Source organism: Peromyscus maniculatus, chromosome 6, assembly GCF_049852395.1.
Source record: "Peromyscus maniculatus bairdii isolate BWxNUB_F1_BW_parent chromosome 6, HU_Pman_BW_mat_3.1, whole genome shotgun sequence".
In the NCBI taxonomy this organism is placed as follows: domain Eukaryota; kingdom Metazoa; phylum Chordata; class Mammalia; order Rodentia; family Cricetidae; genus Peromyscus; species Peromyscus maniculatus.
This window is the reverse complement of record NC_134857.1, coordinates 126,975,142-127,002,735: the sequence shown is the minus strand read 5'-3', so window position 1 is coordinate 127,002,735 and position 27,594 is coordinate 126,975,142.

Below are 27,594 nucleotides of genomic sequence, written 5' to 3'. Positions count from 1 at the left end.
ATTTAGCAGAGTGTGCTAAACCAACTAACTTCAGATGCTGAAGAGGCTCCTGGCAGTATGAGGGAGATGAGCAGTCAACTGCACCTAGGCGTTTGCCGCAAACAAGGCCTCTTTTTCTCTTCCAGTGAGTCTCCTCCACGCATGTCAAAAAGTTACTAGTATGAGGGCCAGGGTTAACCTGAATAAGACATGAAGCAAATCACACCATTGTTCTTTTCACCATTAGTAAACCAGAGCACACCCCCACATGTCCACTGACCAGGCTACAGTGAGCATTTGGGACAGCACTCAAGCATGTGGCATGCAGGAGGCAGAAAGTAGCCCTATGGTTTTGACAATATAATGCTAACTACATAAAATATTACATTTCATTTGAACACCCTTCTCTCCATATTCAGTATTCTTTCATTAATGCCCAGCAGCCTTGTCTGCTTAGAACTTTCCCGCCAATGGACTTGAGAAAATAGATACGAACAGCCATAGAAATGATAAGGTGGACTTGCACATAACACGTAAGGAAAAAAAAAAACAAACAAAACAAAAACAAAAACAAAAAATGGCTTCCCATAGAGCTCCGATGAGAATCTGATGAAAGCTATAGGTTCTCTTTCCAGATTAAAAAAAAATGTACTTATTAGCACACCAACATATAGTCATATGGAATTTAATGCTATTGTTATTCTTTTTGACCCTTCACTAGATTATAAGTCCCCAGAGTTTCTGACACTTGCTTGTAGTTCTACCACATGCAAAGAATTTAGGTGTTGAGGTCAGAGTCCTGGGTTTGCTCCTTGCTGACTATGTGCAGTTGATTTGCTAGGCCTCTCTGATCCATTCACCACCCCCAGTTCTACAAAGGAAGACGGTGATACCCATCCTATGTAGCAGGTGACAGGAGGACAGGGCTTTTTAAGCAATCCTACTACCTCCTAAACTATCTGGGACCCAGAAGAAGATCAGTTAATGGTTCTCAATGATGAAATACCTGTACATTTCCTGCTGTAGTGCCAGATATCAAATAGATGCTCAGTTAATATTAATTTTGATGTTCTTATTTCTTATCATAGTAGCAGAAAATAAATCCTGATGCTCACACATTCATGATTATAAAACTCAAATCTTTCCTTGTCACATTTCTTACAGTAATGGGTACAAATAAGACCTCTGAAGGTTTTTTTTTTTTAATTTACTTTATTACATACGTGTTATAGTCTGAAAGTTAAATGTCCCCATAGACACACATGTTTGAATGGTTGACTTTCTTCAGTTGGTGGCACTGTTTGGATATTTTTTGGAATACTGAGGAAGTAGCGTTTGCTGGAGGAAGTCTGTCACTGTGGATATACCTTGAAGTTTTATAGCATGACCCCACTTCCTGTTTGTTTTCCCCTGCTTCCTAAGTGCAATGTGACCTGCCAGCCACCTGCTCTTGCCAGCCATGCTTTCCCTGCCATGATGGCCTACATTCCCCTGAAAATATACACCAAGGTCAGTCCTTTCTCCTTGAAGTTGCTTTTGTTGGAGTATTTTATCACAGCTAAGTGAAAGCAGCCAACACAACAGGCTGCATGAGGCATATACATGCAAGTATATGATGCAAATATATGAGCATATTCCCTCCAAGACACCAAGATTCCCTCTTCTCCCGGCCTCCTCTCCCATTAGTCTCCCTTACGAGAGAGGTTCACTTTTACTTGAATTCTGTCTATACATAAAATGGCACCATTGTCATCGGTATTATAGAAATAATTCTAGCAATACTTAAAGAAAGGGAATCAGAAAGACTGTAATACCCGCAGATAGAACAAAGGGCTACAAAACACTATCTCTTTAGGATGGCACAGCCATGGACACTCATGAACTCACAACAGCTAAGGCCACTGGGAATGCTGCTAGGACCACCCATGTCTGATCTCCCCAACAGTCAGCTACGGATGGACAAGTAGCTCATTGAGCATTGCTTCTTCTGAGTGCACCATTGGTGACAAGAGACTCTAGGAGCAACAGAGGAATAGTTTCTAGCTGTGCACTCACTGGTGAGCCCACCGGGTTCTAATGGTTAGTTCCGAACCTACGGTCATAGAGGAGGCACTAGGCAAAATCTGTGGGGCACAAAACAAAACACGAAGTCATGAATATGAGAGAAAGTTACAGTGAAAAGGAAGAACGACAGGGGTCAGAGGGAGACGGAGGATGGCAGGGACAGAGTAACCAGAATGCATCATATGCATGTATGAAATTGTCGAAGAACACATTTTATTAGTAATAAATGCCCAAATATATTTTTTAAATATCCATATATCCAGTCGTCTCATGAATTCCCCTCACTGAATCAATGCTATTTATCCACTTGAGGATCATCATTCTGCATCATTTCAAAGCTGAATTCTGTTTCAAGTTGACAAGCTGGGAATAGACTTGAGAATCAAATTTCTGTGGGCAGATAAAAGAATTATAATGTTATTAAGTTCTCATTACCAAACAAACTGACTCAGACTCGAAGCACTAGATAACAGTTCTAAGGAATGTGCTTTCTAGAAAGATAGACAAAGGAAACTTGTCCCATTAGGTTGCTGCAGAAGAAAAAGACCGGAGACAGCATGAAAAGTGGTCATGGGGAAATGTGACTGCAGGCTCCCATCTAGAAGGGGAGTGACATTGTTGTACACAGCACAAGGCTGAAGACTCCTAGAAACGGAGCTTTCCCCTTTTCAAGAACTATCACAGCCAACTGTCTGGAGCTGGGACATAGATTAGCAAACAGAGACAGAATTATGTTAAGTAGCTCTGCTGAGGTCACTCAGGTGGTAGATGGCAAAGTTGGTTATCAAAGCCACACAGCTGACTACAAGCCCATGCAATTCAGCGTCTTCCGGAGAGAGGCCCCAGAATGAAATTCTCAATAGGGATACGGTAAGAGGCCCACAAATGCCCTGTCCCCAAGGGACAGCCTAGACCTCCAAAACAGAGCCAGGGGACATCAGAGCCAGTTCTTGGAGGATTTATAAGACCAAGATGATAAATGGAGGTCCGTGTCCACAAAAGAAATAGCTACATTCTCTAAGGGTCTTAACTGTACGAGAGAGCAGATCCTGACTTATATCTGCCAAAAACTGCAGCCTGGACAGTAGCAGAGAGTGTAGGCGGAGTTGTCCCACACACCTACCAAAATGCAGTAAAAGCTAGTCCAAATATCCAGTCTAAGATTAGAAGCATCTACCCCAAGTTCCCAACCTAACTCCATCAAGTTATATAAAATGGTCTGTTGCCATCTTAAAGAACAGAGAGAGAAGAGAATCCAAAACCCAGATTCATCTCCTTTGAAAACATTTGAAAGTATAAAAAAAAATAAAATGTTGGAAAGTTTAAAGAAGTTTAAAGTTATGTGGGGCCTGGCAAGATGGTTTATTAAGTAAGTGGTGAGTTGTGCAAACATGAGAACTTAAGTTTGGTGTCCCCTCCAGCCCACATTAAAAGAGCCAGGAGTATTGGGTATGGTCATAATCCCAGTGACATGCACCAGTGAGTCAGAGACAGATGGACTCCTGAGGCTCACTGGCAAGCCAGCCTAACTACATCAGCAAGTACCACACCAATGAGAGACTCTATCAAAGTAATAGGATGGCTCCCAAGGAAGGACAATTAACGTTGACATCTGGTGCCACTCACATGTGCATATACCTCACACACACACATGAACACATAAGATAAAATGAAGTTATTTTTATCTGCAACACATTAGGGTAGACAGCTCATGAGAAAGATTAGATCTCTTTGTGCAAATGAAAAAGCTGCATACTCTTTGAACATCTGAGTGTTGTGGTATACTTGTGAGCTTAAACTCCAAAGGACTCTGAGAGCTTGTCTAATGAAACACCTGCAGTATATTTATTAGCAATTAAGATGAGGAAATGGACAACATACTGATCAAATTTGTGGTTGATGCAAAGCTGAGTGCTATAGTAAACACATTAGGTGATGAAATTGGGCTCTGAAAAGGCAGCCATGGGCTGGCCTGGGGAGTCACATCCAGCCAGAGGAAATTTAGGGCACAAAGAACCAACTGCACAGTGGCTGAATGAGGTTATATAAATATTAGCAAGTTTGCTCCATGGAAGGTGGATTAGATTATGGAGCTCAAGGGTTGGAAAGTAATAAACATTTCTTGACCTCTAACTATGTGCCAGGCATAGATACCATCTCATTTACCATAGATACCATAGGAAATGAGCAGTACTGTTTGTATTCAATCAGATAAGTTAATGGAGGTTGAAGACCTAAGGACACAGGACTAGGAAGTGGCAGAGCCGGGTTTCAAACTCACGTCTGACAGACTTCAAAGCTCAACTTCTTTACATTATACTAAATCGCCTTTTCGACATAATGCAGCAAGCTTAGTCAGGACCTTCCTCTGAACTCTTAATCAACTCTCAGGAATTGTGACAGAATTGTGACCCACCCCAAGACAGCAGAGATGCAGGAGATCACATACCAACCTCAAGACACTCCGCTAATTCTGGAGTTTTATGATAAAGACCTCTGGAGGTTTGCAAAAGTCATGGTCCTTGCAGGAGAATACAATCAAAATCTCAAGGTCCTGTAACAGTCCTCTGTCCAGGCCAGATGGAGGCCCAGCTACAGTCAACTGCTCAGGCACAGCCTGGCACCACTTCCATTCACACTCTGGTTCAAAAGTTCAGGGAGCAGCTGCTACCTGGACACCTCATTCTCACGGAAAGACAAGAAGCCCAGAAACACACTCCTAGCCTTTGCTCAGAATCCCGCAGCCCAGAGCTGCCTGACTCTCTCCTCTCTGGCTCTGCACTCATGCAGTAGCATACATTTCTTCCAAGAGAAGAAAGACGGTTCTGAAACTTCCCTCACTGCCTCATGGATGCTCATTCCACTTGTCAATTTCCTTCCTTTGGATGATTTTTTTCTTTTCTTCTTCTTCTTTTTTTTTTTTTTTTTTTGTTGGCTTTCCACAGTTGATCTTAACTGAAAGGCCAAAAGCAATTGTCTTCCTCCCCACAAAACAACCCGACAATAGAAGCTACCCACCAACTTGAAATAAGAGGGGAGAAAATGGTGAAACCTTGCTAATCCATTTGTAATAGATACTAGGAATCAAGAAAAGGGATATAAACAGTGATGTGGTTGTATCTTCAGCAATGACTGCTTTTTATTTATTTCTATAAACTTCAGATAGACCCCTCATTTTCACACTTCAGAGCACACTTAGAAGCACTGTCGAAAAAAACTCAAGAATGAGAAAACTGTTATCTATTTATTCCAAGGGAGACATACTTCACTTATTTATTTGTATATTTATTTATTTATTTATTTGATTTATACAGCTGGGCTCAACACAAACCCCTGGGCATGCTTACATCAATTAAAACCACACATAGATGCAGAATGCTGAATACAAACAAAATCAACAATTAATGGACTATCCCCAACTGTAAAGTACTTCCGCAGAACCTTCAAATCATTCCTCCCTACTAACTCCCATGGGGAGAAGGCTGGGTTAACAGATGGTTAAACAATATTCAGAGAAGAGAGCACATCACTGGTACTGTGGATAGAGAATAGAAGAAAGTGTGCAAAGTCCGTTGAATAATTTATCAGTAAAGCCAGAGGTTGAACACAAGAACTTAGGCCTCCAGTTGGATACAGCTGTCATTTGGGAGAGGATAGAGAAACACACAATTCTAAGGATGGAGCAAGGAGAAGCCGAGGATAGTTAAAGACAGGTAGGGCATTATGTAAAATTATGTATGGTGTAACACACCATTCTGTGGGTGTGCTGGGAGTCTTGCCAGAGTGAGTGATCTGGTATGCATTATTCTTTCATTACAGGAACAATAAAGTTCTTGGCCCAGCCACAGACTGGCTGGCTTTGAATTGCTTTCCACATACTGGAAAACTCAGGAAGCTGCCACAGACTGGTATGGCATATTTACTTGATAGCTGGGATTCAACAGGTAATGTTGATCCGTGATTTGTGTATCAGTAAGAATTTGTAATATGTGATTTTAAAAATTCCGGCAACTTTAGCTTGCTGTTTAAGTATAAGATATATATAACATATATGCAGACATTGTAGACAATAGGTCAGTAGATGTTCACGTATATATCACGTGAACACTATCACGATCAAGATGTAGGAAAAACCTCCCTAATGCCCTTTCAGATTCAATATTCTACTCCAGAGATGATGGCTATTTTGATTTCTGTCACAATAAGTTAGTTTGGCCTCTTCCTGAACTGCGTTTAATGACACCCAGTAAGTACTCTCTCACATCTGGATTGTTTTCAGCCATCATTTTATCTGTTCTGCTCACTCACATTTTTACAGACAGCGACAGTTCGTATTTTCATTTCTGCAGAGTTACACAGTGTATGGAATGTACTGCTGTTCATCCATTCAATTGTTGGCAACTTTGGGTCGTTTCCTGCTTTTTGGTTATGTCTTTATTAGCATATATTAATTGCAATGTAATGGGAATTGTTATGAGATTGTCATATGTACACAATAAACTTTGAACATATTAATTAGCCACAATTACACTCTCTCTTGTCCTGTCAGTCCTTTCCAAATCCCTTTCATATTTTCATACTTCATATGTATATTTATATATACACACACATACCACACACATACTCCCCCCACACATATGACACACACACACACACACACACACACACACACACACACACACACACAAATTTTATATCTGGATTCTAAAAGCGAAAGAAAACATGATATTTATCTGAGTCTGCTTACCTCACTTAACATAGTGAGCTCCAATCCCATCCATTTTCCCGGAAAGGGTATAGTTTCATTCTTTTTGACTAAATAAAATTCAATTGCATATATATACATATACATATACATACGTATGTATATCACATTTCTATATACATTCATCTGCTGATGGCTTTCTAGGCTGATTCCAGGACTTGGCTATCAGTAACAGTATCACAGAACAAGGATGTGCTGGTATCTCTGCTACAGGCTGACTTAGATTTCTTCAGGTATAGGCCGAGGAGTGGTCTAGTTCATAGCTCTATTTTAGCCCTTTGAAGAGCTTCCATGTTTATTTCTATTCATTTTTTCTCCCTCTCTCTTTTCTTTCTCTCTCTCTCTCTTCCTCTCTTTATCCTTCTTCCTCTCTCTCTCTCTTTATCAATGAATAGAAATAGTGAATGACTTTCAATATTTAACTAGGGATATAATTGTTGAATAATAAAATAATAGTACATTTTAAAGTACATATGAAATTATAAATAATATATATATTTGACATATATAAATAATATAAAGTACATATTAAATTATAAATAATTTTATATATTATTTTTATGTATATGGATGTTTTACCTATGTGTTTATATGTGTACCATGTGTGTTCTTGCAGAGGTCAGAAGAGGAGGACATTAAATCCCCTGGAACTGGAGTTACAGATGGTTGTCAGTCACCTTGTGGGTTCTGGGAACCAAGCCTTGTCCTGTGTAAGAAAGCCAAGATGCCACTGATCCATCTCTCCAGACCCCAAATACTTCAACATATTCAACATCTGTTGATGTTGCCAAGCACTATTTCTAAATAGTTGTATCAATTCCTGCTCCCATGAGAAACATGAGTCTTCTAGTCACTCTGTATCCTTGTCAACACTTGGTTTGTTTAATATAGCAATTGTAATCTGTACTCACATCTCAGTGTGGACTTGAGTTCCATATTGTAGATGATTTCGCCACACATAACCCTGTTGGTCTTTTTGCTTTTCCTTCCTGGAATGTGCTTATTCAGTTTTTTTACTAATTACATTTCTGGTTGGTATAGCTCTTTGTAATCTAATTTTTTAGTTTGTAGTACATCATAGTCATGGTTCAGCATATGTATTGGTAATTTATTCTTGTGGTTTTTTGTTTCATTGTCTTAATGTTTGAGTTTTTAAAAATTCATGAAATACTATGTAATTTGTCAATTTTCATGTTTCTCATTAATGCATTTTGTTTCTTTCTTAAAAGAAACCATCAGCTTTTCCAAGGTTGTGAGGTGCACCTGTGTAGCTGGAGTTTTCCTGTGTCCTAGCCTGCTGGCAGTCGGGACAAATCTCTCCCACTCATGTCCCCCAAGTAAACACACAGAGATATATATTACTTGTAAACTGTATGGCCATAGTAGGCTTCTTGCTATCTGTTCTATCCTAAATTAACCCATTTCTATTAATCTATACCTTGCCACGTGGCTTGGTATATATGCCTTACCAGTAACTTACATCTTGTTACTCATCACGGCGACTCGCAGCATCTCCTGACTCAGCCCTCTTCTACCCAACCTTCTCCTTTCTGCTTGTCCTGCCTAAACTATCCTCCCTGCCTGGCTACTGGCCAATCAATCATAGCAACATATATTCACAGTACACCTATGCTTTCTTATAGACATGGTTTATATGTAGGTTTACCCCCTCTCCAATCATTTTCTTTCATATTGGTGTCATATCTGTTACTGAAAAGACAATACCAAGCACACATTGAACTGCAGTGGCCACTCACTGTTGATTAGGTAGTTATTTCATATATTTATGTAAACACATACACATATGTGATTTCATATATATTTGCACACACATACATATATGCATGTATGTATATGCACAATGTAAGCATATATAATATAAACAATATAATACATTATATATAATATATAGACATTTTTCTGGATTTTTTTCAATCCAGTTCTCATGGGTATACCTATCCATCTTTGCACATTCACCATATTCTAATATCATGATTTATAAGGGTATTTTTGTATTTTATTTATTTCTTTTCATTTTATGTGCATTGGTGTTTGGCCTATATGTATGTCTGTGTGAGGGTATCAGATCCCCTGCAACTGGAGATGCAGACATTTGTGAGCGGCCACGTGGGTGCTGAGATTAAATTCAGGTCTTCTGGAAGAGCAGTCAGTGCTCTTAATTTCTGAGTCATCTCTTTGGCCCCAATTTAAATTTTTATTGTTTGTCTTTTCTTTCTTTTTAACCTTCCATCTTACCAACTCCCCAGTGTACTCTCTGAGGTTTCATTTTCCCTCCCATGACATTAGGATTTTATGTGCATACACAGGTTCCTGTTTCACATTATATAAATAAACATTAGAATTTTGTGGTAGTTTGAATATAATTGGCCCCCATAAGCTCATAGAAAGTGGCACTATTAGGAGATGTGTGTAGCTAGAGTTTTCCAGCCTTGCCCACAGTCAGGACAAATCTTTGTCACCCGCCAGTCCAACAGCCACTCAGACCCAACCAAGTAAACACAGAGACTTATATAGCTTACAAACTGTATGGCCGTGGCAGGCTTCTTGCTAACTGTGCTTATAGCTTAAATTAATCCATTTCCATAAATCTATGCCTTGCCACGAGGCTGGTGGCTTACCGGCATCTTCACATGCTGCTGGTCATGGCGGCGGCTGCAGTGTCTCTCAGCCTCAGCCTTCTGCTTCCCAGAATTCTCCTCTCTCCTTGTCCCACCTACTTCCTGCCTGGCCACTGGCCAATCAGTGTTTTATTTATTGACCAATCAGAGCAATTTGACATATAGACTGTCCCACAGCACTTCCCCTTTCTTTTTTTTTAAAAGGAAGGTTTTAACTTTTTTTTTTTTTTTTGGTTTTTTTCGAGACAGGGTTTCTCTGTGTAGCTTTGCGCCTTTCCTGGAACTCACTTGGTAGCCCAGGCTGGCCTCGAACTCACAAAGATCCGCCTGCCTCTGCCTCCCGAGTGCTGGGATTAAAGGCTTGCGCCACCACCGCCCGGCCCGGAAGGTTTTAACTTTTACACATCTCCAAAGTCAGCTTGGTATATTTGGGAATTTGGGCGTAGCTTCTCTTACTACTTCCTGCTGGAGGGGGGCACTGTATCTTATGGGGACACGAAGAAAATTTTAGGATCATGGAGTAGTCCGTGACTTGAAACGATTCTGGATGTTGGATCATCTGAGCCATGGTGTCATCGGAGACCTTTCAGGTGGTCTTGGCTGGTCAAACCTGATGTATCTTAATCTGGAACAAATCCATAGCCTCTGGCTTTCTGTGGAAACAAAAGCAGAGCCTCTTTTCCAAAGCAACATATCCTTATAGCCAAATTTTGAAGTCAAGGTACCTTTAAAATACACATTTTGGCATAACTCAACAGCTTTTGCAATCAAATGTTTTTTTTCAGTTACAAATATCAAAGAGAACATAATCCAGATTCTCTGTGTGGTAGCCATCTTTACATGGCTTATTTTTTATATTACCTTGAGCCTATTGCTTAAACTGCAGCCTTGTAAGCCTGAAACGGCGCTGCGGCTGCTGGGTCCACCCACTTCAGCTTCCCAACATGGCAGTGGTACCTTTTCCGCCAGCTCTGGGAGCCATCCTGGGTCTATGCTTTTATCCAAGCAGTGTGTAGCCCAGAAACCTCTTTTTGTTTTGTACTAGCAAAGGCTAAATCAACCATGCAGCTTAATGTGCCACTTGCAGAGGCCTCATTCCCGCCATACTGCAGATCAAGCTTGCACGCTAGGAACCCGCCAGTAGCTCAAACCGGCAGCTGCCGCTCCTTTGAGAGAGACAATTAGGAAGCTGTTTTTAGCTCCATTTTAGAATCTTTTCTCAGGTTTTAGGTAGAAACTCTTGCCAACACGTTGGGCGCCATTTGTAGCTAGAGTTTTCCAGCCTTGCCCACAGTCAGGACAAATCTTTGTCACCCGCCAGTCCAACAGCCACTCAGACCCAACCAAGTAAACACAGAGACTTATATAGCTTACAAACTGTATGGCCGTGGCAGGCTTCTTGCTAACTGTGCTTATAGCTTAAATTAATCCATTTCCATAAATCTATGCCTTGCCACGAGGCTGGTGGCTTACCGGCATCTTCACATGCTGCTGGTCATGGCGGCGGCTGCAGTGTCTCTCAGCCTCAGCCTTCTGCTTCCCAGAATTCTCCTCTCTCCTTGTCCCACCTACTTCCTGCCTGGCCACTGGCCAATCAGTGTTTTATTTATTGACCAATCAGAGCAATTTGACATATAGACTGTCCCACAGCAGATGTGGCTTTGTTGGGGTAGGTATAGCCTTGTTGAAGGAAGTCTGTCATTGTGGGCTTTGATGTTTCATATATTCTCAAGCCACACCCAATGTCTCAGTTCACTTCCTGATGCTCTGGGATCAGTATCTAGAACTCTCAGCTACCTCTCCAGCACCATGTCTGATTGCATGCCACTATGTCCCACCATGATGATAATTGACTGAACCTCTGAAATGTAAGACATCCAATTAAATGTTTCTTTTTATAAGAATTGCCATGGACCAGTTTCTCAGAAAATTGGAAATCAATCCACTTCAAGAACCAGCCATAGCACTCTTGGGCATATCCCCAAGGAATGCTCAATCATACCACAAAGATACAAGCTTAACTATGTTCATAGCAGCACTACTTGTAATAGCCAGAACCTGGAAACAACCTAGATGCTCGTCAACTGAAGAATGGATTAAGAAAATGTGGCACATATACACAATGGAGTACTACTCAGCAGTAAAAAACAGTGACATCATGAAATTTGCAGGCAAATGGATGGAACTAGAAAATATCATGCTGAGTCAGATAACCCAGACTCAGAAGGACAAACATGGTATGTACTCACTCATAAGTGGATACTAGAAGTAAAGCAAAAGTTAACCAGACTATAACACAGAGCTCCAGAGAAGCTAGCTAACAAGGAGGACCCTAAGAGGGATGAATAGATCGCCCTGTGAAGGAGAAATAGATGAGATCCACATGAGGAAACTGGGGGTGGGGGGGAGTGATGGAGGGCAAGGAATGGGGGATGAGAACATAAGGGAACAGGATGGTTGAGCTGGAACAGGAACAGAGTGGGAGAGCAAGGAAAGAGATACCATAACTGGAGACATCATGGGAATAGGGAGAAACAGGGTGCTAGGAAAGTTCCCAGGAATCCACAAGGATGACCCCACCTTAGACTACTTGCAATAGTGGAGAGGGTGCCTGAACTGGCCTACTCCAGTAATCAGATTGGTGAATACTCTAACTGCCATCATAGAGCCGTCATCCAGTTACTGATGAAGGAGATGCAGAGATCCATGGCCAGGTGTCAGGACTAGATCCAGGAGTCCAATTGATGAGAGAGAGGAGAGATGCTATGAGCAAAGGACATTGAGACCATGATGGGGAAACATATATGGAGAAATGTACAGAGATGGCCAGGCAAAACTAGTGAAAACTCATGAACTGTGTACCAATAGTTGTGGAACCCCATGGGACTAGACTAGGCCCCTTGACCTTGACCCAAGACAGTTGTTTAGCTTGAACTGTTTAGGGGGGTCCCTGGAAGTGGGATCAGGATCCATTCCTGGTGCATGAGTGGACTTGGGCTTGCCTCAACTGAATGCACCAGGCTCCGCTGACTCCCCATGGGAGGCCTTGCCTTGGAGGAGATGGGAGTGGAGGGTAGGTTGAGGGGAAGGCTTGGGGCAGGAGGAGGAAGAAGAGGGGGATCTGTGGTTGGTATGTAAAATGAATAGAAAATTTTTTAATAATGAAAAAGAAAGAATTGCCATGGACATGGTGTATCTTCTCATCAACAGAAACCCTAACTAATACAGAAGTTGAAATTCTGAGCAGGGCCTGGGGTATTGCTGTGATAGGCCTGACCATTTTTTTGTTTGAAGGAATATGGACCTTGGGACTGTGGATTGGAAAAGCAGTTGAATGCTTTAAGTGCTTCTTAATGGGTCATATTAGTAGGAGCATGGAAGACAGTGGTGCTGAGTATGATTTGAACTGGGGTAGGGAGGCTGGCTCAAAATGTTTTAGAGGAGAAGAAATTTAGTGTGTTGTTTAGAGATAATTCTTGTGATATTTTGCTAAAGAATGTGGCTACTTTTTGTCCTTCTCCATAGAGTTTGCCTGAGGCTAAAATGAAGAGTTTTGGGTTAATTTCATTGGCTGAGGAATCTCAAAACATCCAAGTATTGACTCTGCTGTGTGGTTATTACTGATCATTCTTACACAGATTTATAATGAAAAGGAACAAGCTGAGCAAGGAAAAATACCAAATGTATAATTTGAGGATAAAAGAAGCACCAGGAAGTGGGATGGAGTTCTTGAGTTCAAGAAGATAAACTGATTAAGAAATGGAGTAAAGGGAGTGGTGACCTCAGGGCAAGATCCCACACAGCTAAGTTTCCAACAGGTGAAAAGGAATTTAAAAAAGCTTAGAGCTGCATGTGGTGGTGCATACCTTCAATCCCAGCACTGAGAAGGCAGAGGCTGACAGATCTCTGAATTTGAGGCCAGCCTGGTCTACAGAGCAAGTTCCAGGACAGCCAAGCTTAGGTAGTAAAGGAAACCATAGAAAACAGAAATCTGGTGAAGATGTAATTGAATGGGGCCATGTTCCAGCCCCGACAAGCAGCAGGGCTTGGCAGATTTAAGCCATATGATTCTGGCTTTAGAGCCAAGGATAGAAGAAAGATATAATGGAACCTTCCTCTGTGACTAAGGAAAGCTGCCGAGCCATGCATGTGTCAAGGGTGTCCCTGAATGAAGGCCTAGAGAGGTCAATGTATGAAGCTGTGAAAGTGAAGCCTAGATTGCCTTGGAGATCACAAGATGTTGGAGATGCCAGAGCCATGGGATACCTGCCAAGGAAAGCTGGTAACAGGGAGTGGAACCAGCCAAAGAATAAGAAGCGTGTTGTAGTCAACAAAGCTGAAAGGTGTTGGAGATCTGAAGAGCATCTTGGCATCAGACATGGAGATGCAGAGTTTGGAGTTTGCCTAGCTGGTTTTTGGCCTTGCTTTGGTCCAGCATTTCCTCACTATGCTCCCTTCCCTGTCTTTTGAAATGGTAATATATATCCTGTGCAATTATATGTCAGAAGTATGTGATCTGTTTTTTTTATTTTGATTTTATAGTGGATTACAGTTAAGGGATTATAGAAGAGAATTTGAACTCTGGACTTTTAAACATGGTTGAGACTGTGATAGACTAGGGTACCTTCAGACTAAATGCATTTTGTATTATGATATGGTTACAAGCTTATGGGGGCCAGGGAGTAGAATGTAGTAGTTTGAGTGTAATTGGCCCTGATAAACTCATAAGGAGTGGCGCTATTGGGAGATGTGGCTTTGTTGGAGTGGGTGTGGCATTGTTGTAGGAAGTGTGTCACTGTAGGGGTGGGCTTTGAGGTCTCATACTGTCTCAAGTCATGCCCAGTGTCTCAATTCACTTCCTGTTGCCTTTGGATCAAGATGTAGAACTCTCAGCTACCCCTCCAGAACCATATCTGCCTGCATGCCACTTTGTCCTACTATGATAATGGACTGAACCTCTAAACTGTAAGCCATCCAATTAAATGTTTCCCTTTATAAGAATTGCCGTGGTCATGGTGTCTCTTCCCAGCAATAGAAATCCTAACTAAGACAGATTTATTGAGGGAAATTTTTTGAAGCCTAAAGTATTAGAATGAATGCTACGCCATAATTTCATTATTGCAATATAGCCCCGGCATACTTGCTTGACAGCTATCATAGCCAGTTTCTGTGAAGAAGAGCCAAAGACTGGATGTGCTCCCAGGGGCCCAGCCATAAATAATAGTCATACCCTATCCTGTGGTCCTCATTTACAGCTTCATCTATTTTAAAAACATCGAAAACACATAACTTCTCTAAGCAACATCTATAAGAAAGATAGGAACCTCTCTCTCGGCTTGGAAGCAGTGAGAAGGAGTTTTTCTAAGACCAAACACATCAGCCAAAGGCTTTTCTTCTGCACAAGCTAAGCCAATTCTCTGTGAAGTCATCAAAAAGGAGAAAGGGAAAGTGAGTCCATGGCTGTCCCTCATTACACATTCATCTTGTCCACTCTGTCGCCACACCAACAGTTTTTAACTGCCCACTGTGTGATTCACACTCCAAGCCTTCCAGACACAAACATATGCCATGTGGTGCCTGCTGTGAAGTTCACAGACACATCAGCACTCACAGTATAGAGAGTTAAATGTGATAAGCAGGTGCAATGAAAAAGACATCAGACTTCAGTCACCCTTCAGAGCATAGTTCAAGGTCCATTCCTCTAATTTTCACTGAAAATGGTAAAAGTACTGGAAACTTTGGAAATAATATACTTCATTTTCTTTGTTTTCTAATCTATCTGCTGATTTAAAAAATGAAATACTTTAAATACTGTTAGAAAAAAGAGCCAAATAAATTGCAGTGAATGAGATGGAATATTAATACAGCATTAAAAATGTCCATTAATAAAAGAATAAGTGGTAGAGTTTGGGGCGCCTAAATTTTAGTTCCTAAAAACTCCCAGAATTAATACTAATATTTATGGAATGAACATGGTGCTAATACAAAACATGTTGCAGTGATATAACATTAACAAGACAGATTTATGTTCTCTTAAACTCTCCTTCTATTCATTTGTATAATAAATTTTATAGGGAGAAAAGAGTGTCTCTTACTTGCTTTACTTTCTTCATATTTCTCTATAGTTATAAATTAGTATATGCACAAAACAAGGGTTGCTTATTTAAATGAATATGTGTAAGTATGTCAGTCCTTCATTGACAAGTTTCCGAGGACAAGTCAGAGCAGTCCAGTATAGAGCAAATATCAAAGGAATCCTTCCTGGAGTCTTAGAAAAGGGCACTGAAAATTCTCTGTTTTTGTTTTTTTCATTCCTAAGCGGATAGTTGGTAATTCTACCAACTCTTTCTAATATAACCACAACAGAGGCAAATGCAGAGTGCATATCACCTACCATGCAGAGAGAGCCCCACAACAGCTTGCCACAACAGCTCCTGCAAGAAGAGGCTGAGTTTTATGGCTGTGCTGGGGCTGGAGAGGAGAAGGAAGCTGTTGCTTGCAACTGGAACTCTATCTTAGTGGGGGGCACTGTATCAGGGTAGCTAGCCATATTTAAACCCTGCCTCCGTGTCTTTGCCTGAATTCCGCTCTCACCCTGATGGTTCTCTTGGGAAGTGTAGAATCTGGACATGTTTGCTTGCCTATTCCTTGACTGTGATACAACCTGGTGGGTGACATTATGATGGCAGGGAAGTGAGAATAAAAAAATATATAGCAGGACCAAACTCCAGAATCCAAAATGAATGGGAAGGGGGCAATCTTATTCTTTTAGAATAATTCACTCTCGTAAGAATTAATGGAGGTCTAACAAGAACTAAGTAGTCCTTCAGTGCCCACACTTCCAAAGACCTCCCACTAGGTTCAAGCTCATTTTAAAAAATCTGTTTGTTTGTTTGTTTGTTTGTTTGTTTATTGGTTTTAATTATCTGCATATGTATGTTTCTGCATGGGGTATGTGCACATGATTGCAGATGCCCTCAATGGCCAGAAGAGGACATTGGATGCCCTGGATCTAGAGTTACAGAGGCTTGTGAGCTTCCCTATAAAGGTGTTGGGAACTGAACTTGGGTCATCTTCAAGAGCAATATGTTCTCTAAATGGCTGAGCCATCTCTCCTGGTCCTAACTTCCAACTCTTAAAGATCTTGCCACTCTTCACACTGGGACCAAGCTTCCATCATATAAACAGCTGGGAGACAGACACATCCAAATCCTAGTATTCAATTTTTTTCTTATTCTAAGATATGCTGAGAACTAATGCAGGAAAGGATGCTATTAATTAGACCTTCTAGGACCCTGTTTCAAGTCAACTTGCTTGGGAAGCCAACTTCTAAAATGATTGTAAAGTGCTGGAAGCTATTTACATGAAGAAATAATGTTGGAGATTCACCATGGTTGAACAGAAGGGAGAGAGTTGGGAAGAATGAATGTCTGAGACATTGCAACAAAATCCTAACCCACTATCCAGGAATCTCTGGATTTCAGAGGGTTCTTCAGATTCATTCCATATTGGGGAAAGCAGTTGAGTCCTCCTACCTACTCCCTCCCTCCACATTACCAGATGTTCAGGACTTGGGAAAAATGGGGACCTAGAGTTAAACAGCTCTCTTCAGTTAAACAAGCTCCCAAAGAATTTCATGGCTAGAGATTCTTTCAACTCACCTTGAACCAGGCAAATTGCTTTAGTTGGTGGGCTGGTGGGTATAGCTAAAAAGATTTTCAAAATCTTTTTATGCTATGTGTGCATTTGCTAAATTCTTTCTCTAATATTATAGAATCCTGAAGCTGTTGTGCTGGGTTTTCAGAAATTAAATTCTAACAAGTTTCTCAAATTGTCTTTGACAGAGTCTAGAACAATCAGTCAATTTATCCTATGAGCTTTAGTTGAATGACTACTATGCTCTGTGCTTTGGGACAGACAAACATGCACACTGTTATTGCCAGCATGAGCCCTTCAGGCTCTTAGCTCAAGTATTTGCCTTCAATGAGGCCTTCTTAATCCCAAATTCCATTCTTTGGCTGCTGTGTTGCCTGCCATGTGTGACACATTTTTTTTGTCTTAATGCAATATTTTTTTTAAAAATATCCTTTCTCTTTAATCATTGCTACTGTAAACTGAATCTATTTTACTTGCCACTGTATCTTATCTACAGATAAGGGAATAACAGACAGTGGGCAATTCACATCACCTACATGACATAGTAGTTGATTAGCAAAACATATTGTAGTGAGTGTCTAAGCAAACTAGAGAAAGTATCTGGCATTATATTGAGTCAAAGCACATACTGGCATAACCTGAGAGACTCAGGAAGGCTTCATAACAGGGAGACATGAACATCCCCCTGCAGCAGTATAAAAGTCTGCCTGGCACAGCTTTGGGGGCCAGAGGGAGTCACTCAGGATACAGTTATGCCAAGGTATAGCATGATTAGCAATCAGATTAATTCAGGTTTTTGTGAAGATAGTAAGATATAGCTGCAGATACAGATTGTAATCATGAGCTGCACAAAGCAAGCATTTCATGGGAGAAAAGTAAGACTCACATCTATAAAGCCAAGCTCAGAGTCAGAGCCAGGAGTGCAGAATAGAAAGGCTCAGAGGATAAGGACTGAGGCTTACTAAACTTCCCATAAGGCAAGCCTCTGAATGAAGTGGACCCTGTCATTTAAAGCAACCAGAAGAATGACAATCTTCAATACTAACTTCTGCAGGATTCCTAAAGTTATTTCTATAGGCATACCTAGCAAGGCAGCCTGTGGTGATGCAAGCTGGCAAACATTTCAGTAGAACATATTTAAAACTCCAGCTTCAACATAAAACCTCAACTCTCATGACCCATGGCTCCAATGCCTCGCTGAGCAAGGCCGCATCTAAGAGGACACTAACCATCATCCTCATGAACTTTTGTGTGTAGTAAAGCATTTGACACAAGGCAGCCTCTGCACAAGCAAATCCAGCAGGAAGCAGGTCCCATGGCATCCTGGGAAGTCCTCTGCAGAGGAACCAGCAGAAAATCAAAGGGCTATGATTCACTGCTATGGAGGTTCAATGATACAAACTCTGAGAGATGGGAAGCTTCCACTAACACCATCCACTGAGTGCAAAGGACATGTCTGGGAGCGCGAAGAATGAAGGAGAGAAGCAAATGCCCGCCAAAATGTGCAGAACTTCATCGGTTTCTAGCCCAAGGTTGACCACAGCTACTGGAAGTTGTATTTTATTTTCCAAAGGCATTTAGCTAAGTAAGTGCCAGACTGGAATCCATCTGGCTATTTAAAGATTATAATTAGAAAATTGTGTATGGCGGCTCCTCTCTGTAATTCTAGCACTGAAACAGGAGGATCACTGTGAGTTCCAGGTCAGCCGGGGCTAACCAGGAAGACCATCCCTCAAAAAAAGAACAATTTACTAATCTGGTTACTAGAGTAGACCAGTTCAGACACCCTCTCGACTATTACTAGTAGTCAAAGATGGGGCCATCCTTGTGGATTCCTGGGAACTTCCCTAGCACACTGTTTCTCCCTATTTCCATGATGTCTTCATTTATCATGGTATCTCTTTCCTTGCTCTCCCACTCTGTCCCTGTTCCAGCTCGAAACTCCTATTTCCTTATGTTCTCCTTAACTGTCATCATAGAGCCTTCATCCAGTGACTGATGGAAGTGGATATAGAGATCCATAGCCGGGCACCAGACCAAGCTCCAGGAGTTCAGTCAATGAGAGAAAGGAGGGATTCTGTAAGCAAGGGACATAAAGATCATGATGGGAAAACTTACAGAAATGGCCAGCCAAACTAGTGGAAACCCATGAACTGTGGACCAATAGCTTTGGAGCCCCCATGGGACTGGACTAGGCCCTCTGGATAGGCAAGACAGTTGTTAAGCTTGAACTGTTTTTTTTTGGGGGGGGTGCAGACATGGGGATTGGGATCCGTCCCTGGTGCATGAGCAAGTGTGGTGATAATGTGTCCCCCAATACATTGTGCACCCTAATAAACTTATCTGGGGTCAGAGAACAGAACAACCACTAGATAGACATAGAGGCCAGAAAATGGTGGCACACACCTTTAATCCTATCACTTGGGAGGCAGAGATCCATCCAGATCTTTGTGAGTTCAAGGCCACACTGGAAACAGCCAGGGCTTTAATCCCAGGAAGTGATAGCAGGAAGCAAAAAGGTATATAAGACATTAGGACCAGGAACTAGGGGCTTTTAAGCTTTTAGGCTTTTAGCAGTAGTTCAGCTGAGATCAATTTGAATGAAGACTCAGAGGCTTCCAGTTTGAGGAAACAAGATCAGTTGAGAAGTTGGTGAGGTGAGGTTAGCTGTGGCTTGTTCTGTCTCCCTGATCTTTCAGAATTTACCCCAATAGCTGGCACTGAGGTGTTTGTTTGTTTGTTTGTTTGTTTGTTTTTGTTTTTTATTAATAAGACCATTTAAGATTCATCTTACACAGGCTTTTTGGAGCCCAGTGCCTATGGTGTGATGCCTTGCACAGCCTTGGTGCAGCTGGGAGGGGCTTGGACCTGCCTCGACTGAATACACCAGGCTCTGCTGACTCCCATGGGAGACCTTGACTTGGAGGAAGTAGGAATGGGGAGTGCGTTGGGGAGGAAGGCTGGGGGTGGGGTGGGAGGAGGGACTGTGGTTGTTATTTAAAATGAATAGAAAATTTCTTCATAAAAAAATTAAAAAAGAACAATTTTTAAAGATTATAATATTTTAAAGGAGTATAATTAGATACTTGGTTATACGACAAAATATCCAGAAATAATTAACTTCAGTGATTAAAACATAGCAAAAAGGCTGGGCGGTGGTGGCGCATGCCTTTAACCCCAGCATTTGGGAGGCAGAGGCAGGTGAATCTCTGTGAGTTCGAGGCCAGCCTGGTCTACAAAGAGAGTTCTAGGAAAGGCGCAAAGCTACACAGAGAAATCCTGTCTCAGAAAAAAAAAAAAAAAGCAACAAAAAAAAGAACAACAACAACTACAACAAACACACACACACAACACCTGATTAAAGTCAGAGTTCTGGACCATGACCTTCTATAAATAATTTTTAAAATGTGTTTTTATGAGATTTTTCAAAACTTTAATCAATCCTAGGGTCTCTGAAGCTAGGGTTCCCTGTGCCCTCCTTGTTTGTATACACTAACTTTTCTGTAAATGCTACTTACATTTAAGGAAATGGAACAGTTCCTTAAAGTGTAAATTTATTTTAGTCCCTACCCAAATCATTTTCTCTTAACGAGTACACACTATGGCTTGATATCCTTAGGGCTTCTTTTTGAATCATACTCCACAGGATGATGTGGGGTGCTGCTGGTTGTCAAACACTCTGGTAGAATTCATTTTAGAAGTTAGAAGAAGTATTGTCACCATGTTTATAAAACATAATTTTCTTCTTAGCTGAAAGTAGGGCTCTATTGGTGAGGAGTGGGGTGTAAGAAGGGCACACTCAAAAAACGCAGTTCAATACTTAGAAGACACTGATTGCGAAGAAAAGACCAAGTGTCTGAACATTGAGGGTGGTGCTGAGTGAGGCACTGTGCCGTTTAACCCTCCACTTAGCATTCTGCATCTCAGTCTTCACTCTAAGACAACAGGGGTAAACAGCACAGGAGCCTCTGTCTAAACAAATGTTAGTATCCTGGAGCAAACGTTTATTTGGATAAATTAGGCCTCATTTATTGAAAGGTTGTACGCGGCCTTTTAAAATCTGAGCTTGTCTGAGGTTTCTGTTCTATGGTTTACCCTGGATACCATTTAATCATTTTCTTCCTCTCTCAGATCATTTAAAGCCATGTAGTTAAAATCCAGCTCTTCAATGTTTTCCAGTTTCCCTAAATTCTTCTCTTTTGGAATTTTGCTGTAGGATAATGTCAATCTATTCTCCATCCCCTTTAAAACTCCAGTCCTCCTGAAGCCCTGGGGACATCGCTGCCATTGTCTAGTCTCATTGATGCTGGAAGATGACATGGCAAAGATACTTTCCCCCCAGAATTCAATCACTTGCTTCATCAACCAATTTCCCCTTGTGGTTCCGAATTAGGACCAGACTAACTGTTTCCCAGTTCCTTCTCTCTACCCTCTGAGAGGTCAGATTATGAGAAATTGTGGCCTCCTTGAGTCATGTGGGCAGCAAAGCCCAAACCTGTAATCATCTGGGGCTTAGAGTGTCTCACTGACTGCCCTTATTAGTTGAATGGGAATGGGAATGACCAATTTCTCTCCTGAATTCTCATCAGGGAAAACCCACTAAAAACATTAACATAGTAAGTAGAGGTTGCTGGACTCTGAGGTCTCCTTCCTCCCATCTCTCAAGGATGTCCTGGAGGGGTGACCTCTCTTTTCCCAGTATATTATTTTTCATAAATGCAGTTGAACAGGGATTAGTAAATCTATAGCAGTTAGGAAAGATCCACAGGCAAGTGTGCTCACATGCACACACACACACACACACACACACACACACACACACACACACACACACAATATGATGTTCTAAACAAAGTGGAAGATTGGAAGGTTTGAGGGAAATCTATGCATTCTGACTGCTTATTTAACTTCTCATGAGTTCAACCACAATCTGAAGGTTAAAGAATTTTAATTACAGAGGCTGCATGATAAAATGATTTCTCAGAGAAACACTGTTGAGTGTTCATTTGTTAATTGGTTTTTCTTTCTATGCCAAATGCATTAAGAGTTTGTCATATTTAAAATATAATATAATGAGGTATAAATTCAAGAGAAAAGGAGATATTAGGGAAGTTTTGACCTCCATTTTCTGAGAAACTATTATTAGTAATTATATTTCTCCAAGCATGTATTCATAGAATCCTGGCAAAGCCACAGGGACAGCCTGGCATCTGGTCTGATTGGAGGCTGGTCATGGAATAGCATCAGAGACAGATCCGATTTCAGCTTCAGAACCCTCCATATACCAGGGAAAACCCTGCCACATCTTTCTTATGAACCGCTGCATTGTTCTAAATTTCATACTGTGAAAAGTATACCAAATAAGGAAGATAAGACACCAGCCCCAAACAGCAGGTAAAGGTAACTGTGGAGATCAGGACCACATTTCCCTTGCTGCTTGGCACCCTCAGGCAAAGCTTTCCTAAACACAAAGTCTGTATTGGTTACTACTAAGTCTATATTCAGATGCAGAACATGGGCTCCACAGGAGACAGCATGGATTTACAGAGAAAACAGAGGGGTACAGAGACAGTAAAATGTGGATGTCCTTTGGTGAGATTTATATGAATGAGTGTGCTGGCCATGTGCTGTAGCAGAGGGCTGATAGAACACCAATTGCTGGGTTCAAACTAAAATTAGAACCGGCAAAGTAACTTTGGATAATCCAAAGGGAGGATGTCTTTAGGATCTGTTAGAGCCAGACCTCATGTGACTAGGTAGATTGTGTTTTATGCTCAGAACTGTGTCTCTGCACCAAGCAGACATGTATATATTAGATGAAGTCTTCATATGAGCTTCCTGGGGAAAACATTTGTAAGGGTGTGTGTGTGTGTGTGTGTGTGTGTGTGTGTGTGTGTGTGTGTGTGTGTGTGTGTGTGTGTGTTGGGGGCATTACTCCTTGAGATTGATGTTTTCCTCAAATACTGTGGCTATTTGGAGGCAGGATTGGATACTGCAGTATTTATTTTTAAAATCTTAGAAGTGATCTCATATCCAATGACCTATAGAACATTTTTCTCAGCAATAACGACATTCCTCTGAGATAGCAAAGCAGGCCATTAGAAAAAAAGGAATCATTTGTTGGTACATTAAATCTGCCTTGCTTAGAATAGAGGCCAGGACAGACACTAGGTTAGGGAGGGCTTTGTGGGAATAATGTGAGAAAATTTATGATCTAACAGAAGTCAGATTTTTACTGGAAAAGATCAGTTCTTCAGATCTGGGTTGTGTTGTTGCTGCTGTTGTTACCTTGTCCAGACCCAAGTGAGAAGAGAGAGGCTGGAGTAGACACTGTTGGTGCTCTACCCATGTCACATCCCCTCTGCCAAGGCAGCACACCATCCCAAGATGATGTAGTGCCTCAATAATGACTTAGAGCATCCCTTTCTCTAGGGAACTGTCATCTGGATTAGGGTGACACTTGACTCTGCAGCAGGTCACACCTAATGCCTTGCCATGGAGAAGGGGTTGGAAGGAGTAGACACATACTGTGGAAGGGGTAGACACAAACTATGCTCCCACTACCTCAATAACAGGCCAGGTCAAGGTCAGACTTGGCTCTTCCAAGGTCCTCCCTAGACTCCTCACAATTGTGCTCCACCCCCACCCTAGAGCACTGAATCAAGGAATCAAGAGCACAGAAATTATGCCACAGCATCTTAAAAGCCTAAATAAAAGCAAGGGCTAGCTTTTCACTTGTCTTGGCATAATTTTTATAATCTCTATAATGGAAGCTGATCATTTTCATGACAATGGGGGCACAAACTCAGGTGACTAACTGCTTAAGGGCTGCCTGGACTATTAAAACACTGGTTAAAATTCCATGGGAAATTATTGTAAGATCACTATGGAGAGAGAAAATTCAAAATATGTAACAATGTCTGAACAAGTTAAATGGTGAAATTTAAGTAGTAACATCAGCATCAGCCATGTCTAGATGGTTAACAGCCACACATTGGATTTGGAAGATAAAAATTAGTTATTTAGTGTAACAAATCACACAAAGTAGGTTCCATTTTGTTTCTGTTTCTACTGACTGTCTGGGGGTGGCAAACATTTCTTGATCACTCTGGGCTTCTATTTTAGTATATCTTGAATCTGCCTGTCTGTCTAGAAAATCCCAGAGGTCCTTCTCAGATTGGAACTGTCTTACCCATGAATGTTTGTCAGGAGCTGCGGTGGCTTTCTTTATACATGAAATCAATGTTGAGAGCAGATCACTCAGATTAAGGGAACCTGGAAAGGAACTGATGGCAGGAAGTAAGTTTACTGGGAATTCCTTAGCATTCAGTGTCCTGGAGATAGAACTGTAAGTTATGAGATAGGGACAGAAAAGCATTCATGGGGCCATATCACATGGACTATACAGTCTGTAATGGTTGGCATGGGAAGGATGGTATTTAGGCTTTCCTCTTGTCTGTCCCAGGCCACCTTTCCCACAGCATGAGGGGGTCTGTTTACACTCAGTGAAGCCATTTAAACTACAGTTCAGTGATATCAGTGATCTGGAAAATGCCAGCACTGATGTATTGAAGGGACTTTACACATGCCATCCTGCTGTCAAGACATGCCCCCTTCTCAAGACACCACAAGTATCATGTTCTTTATGGAGCAGCCTTCCATCCACCAGCGAGGTGAGCTTTCACTGCATTACCTGTTGCCTAGAGCTGCATGACAACTTAGCACCGCTCTGTAGCCACCAGCTCATCCTTCCTCTGCTCGTGCATCTCTTTAAGCACTGGGCCTTCTTCACACCGTCTAAACTACCACTTTTCCCACAGTCCTGATACAGTGAATAAGTCAATATGATGTCATAGTTTGTCTTTGTGGGCTACTTTCTACACTAGAATCTTTATTTTTTGTTTGTTTGCTTCAAACTTTGCTTAATCTCTCTTTTAAATGTTTTCCCTTCTATTGAAAATAGATTGTTTTCTCACATATAATATGTCTTAATTACACTTTCTCCTCCCTCTACTCCTTCCAGTTCTTATCTACCTCCCCTCCCATCCAGATCCATCCCTGCTGTGGGATGTTCTGTATGGCAAATGTGTTGCTCTGATTGGTTAGTAAACAAAACACTAATTGGCCAGTAGTCAGGCAGGAGGAAGTATAGGCGGGACAAGGAGGAGGAGAATTCTGGGAAGTGGAAGGCTGAGTCAGAGACACTGCCAGCCGCCACCATGACAAGCCGCATGTGAAGACGCCGATAAGCCATGAGCCACGTGGCAAGGTATAGATTTATAGAAATGGGTTAATTTAAGATATAAGAACACTTAGCAAGAAGCCTGCCACGGCCATACAGTTTGTAAGCAATGTAAGTCTCTGTGTTTACTTGGTTGGGTCTGAGCAGCTGTAGGACTGGCGGGTGAGAGAGATTTGTCCTGACTGTGGGCCAAGCAGGAAAACTCTAGCTACACATCCCTTTCTGTCTCATTAGAAAACCAACAAGCTTCTAAGGTATAATAGTAAAATAAAATGTAATAAGATGAAACAAAACTAACACATCAGAATTGGACAAAACAGGCAAACAGAAGAAAAAGAGCCTAAGGGAAGGCACAGGAAACAGACACCCACTCATTCACACACTCAGGAATCTTATAAAATTATAGAACTGGAAGCCATAATACATATGCAAAGGACCTGTAGTATAAAAAAAGACATGAAAAATATAAATAAAATATAACTTTAAAAATAGATAAAAAAAAATTTAAAAAAAGAAAAAGAAAAGCCCTTGACAGGACATTGTGAGACAAGGAACCTTCAAAGATGCTGTTGAGTATATTTTCAGTTGGCCATCTACTGCTGGGCATGCAGCCTACCTTTAAGAGTAGTTTGTTTCCCCAGTGAGACTCCCATGGAGGAAACGAAATTCATTTGAAAGTGCTTATTAATTGGACACAGCTTCTTGGTTAGGGATGGGGGTATGGGTCCATTTCTCCTTTTGGCTCTAGGGCCCCATCTGATGCTGATCATCCAGGCTCTGTGCATGCTACCTCAGTCTCTGTGTATTCACAGGTATGCAGAGCATGTTGGTTTAGAGGATCTTGTTTTCTTGGTGTCCTCCATCCCCTCTGGCTCTTATACTCTTCCTCCCTCCTCTTCCACAGGATTCCCTGAGCCCTAAGGGGAGGGATTTAATGGAGACATCCTTTTCAGGACTCAGTGTTTCAAGGTCTGTCACTGTCTACATACTGTCTGGTCGTGGATATTTGCTCCCATCTGCTGTAGAAGGAAGCTTCTATGATGATGGCTGACCAAGGCACTCATCTGCTTCCCTAGCTGGAGTGGTCTGCCTCCACTAAAATCTTTAACATTGTATTTTATGTTTGCATTGCTATAACGATAAATATAGTAATGTTATTCAACAAAACATTTTACTTGACAGAAAACTTTAGTTTATTATTTGGATTTCAAAAATGAAGTGTTCTTATATGTTTCTAAAAGTATTGTGGCCTGCTGAGGGGAATTGGAGTTTCAAGTCTTGAGTGAATGGCCAGAACATTGAACAATAGAACTTTTCCGATAGATATTTGCTTTTAATTATGTAAGATGAGTTAGTTTTCTTTCACCTGTTTGAGTAAGAAATAAATCGTTGATTATATGTTCCTTTGAGTTTATTTTTACCTCATTAGTTATTTTTTAATCCATAAATGATATCACAGGAAATTTTCTAGAAATGATTATGAAAACATGACTTGGTCCATTTTGAACAGCAATTTACAAAAGATGGTCAAAATTATCACTAGCAAGGCACCCTACTGTTCTTTGAATAGAATAAGAGAAATATATTAAAAATCAAAGGGAAAATTAATTTTATAGTATAGCGTGAGGAATGATGATTTCAAATAGCACTGTATATTATTAGTTCACAACTGCTATCTACAAAATGTCAAGAAAATTAGATTTCAGATGGTAGATGAGGTTTGCTTCACTGAAAAAGACTTTTAATAAATATTAAGCATAAAAGTATTGAGGAATGATGAAGACTTGGCAATTAAGCATTGAACACACAGGGATCCATCTGACAACAAAGAATTGAAGACACAGAAAATGGGCAAGTGCTGCTGACGGGAGGGCTGAACTCACTGTCTCTGTCCTGGCAGGGAGGAAATGCTCCTGCTAGAAAGGTCTCTCTTCACCCCTCTATGTAGCCAGAAGGATTGCAGAACAGGGTGTGTATGATTTTAGAGACAGTTGGGGGTGTTTTAGAAACAAAGAAAATTTTTAGCAACCCACTCCATTTTATATCTACAAATGATGCTTTCACCATCCCTGGAAATCACTAAATAGCACTGGCTGTGATAACTCTCAGGATCAGAGAAACTCAGCAACTCACCAAACACCCATTCTATTGAATCTAATCCTAATGTTTTTACAGTGCTCTTTGTATCAAACAGAAAATGTATCACTCTCCAACCAGAAGTCCACAAAGATGAAAATTCATGTGTACGA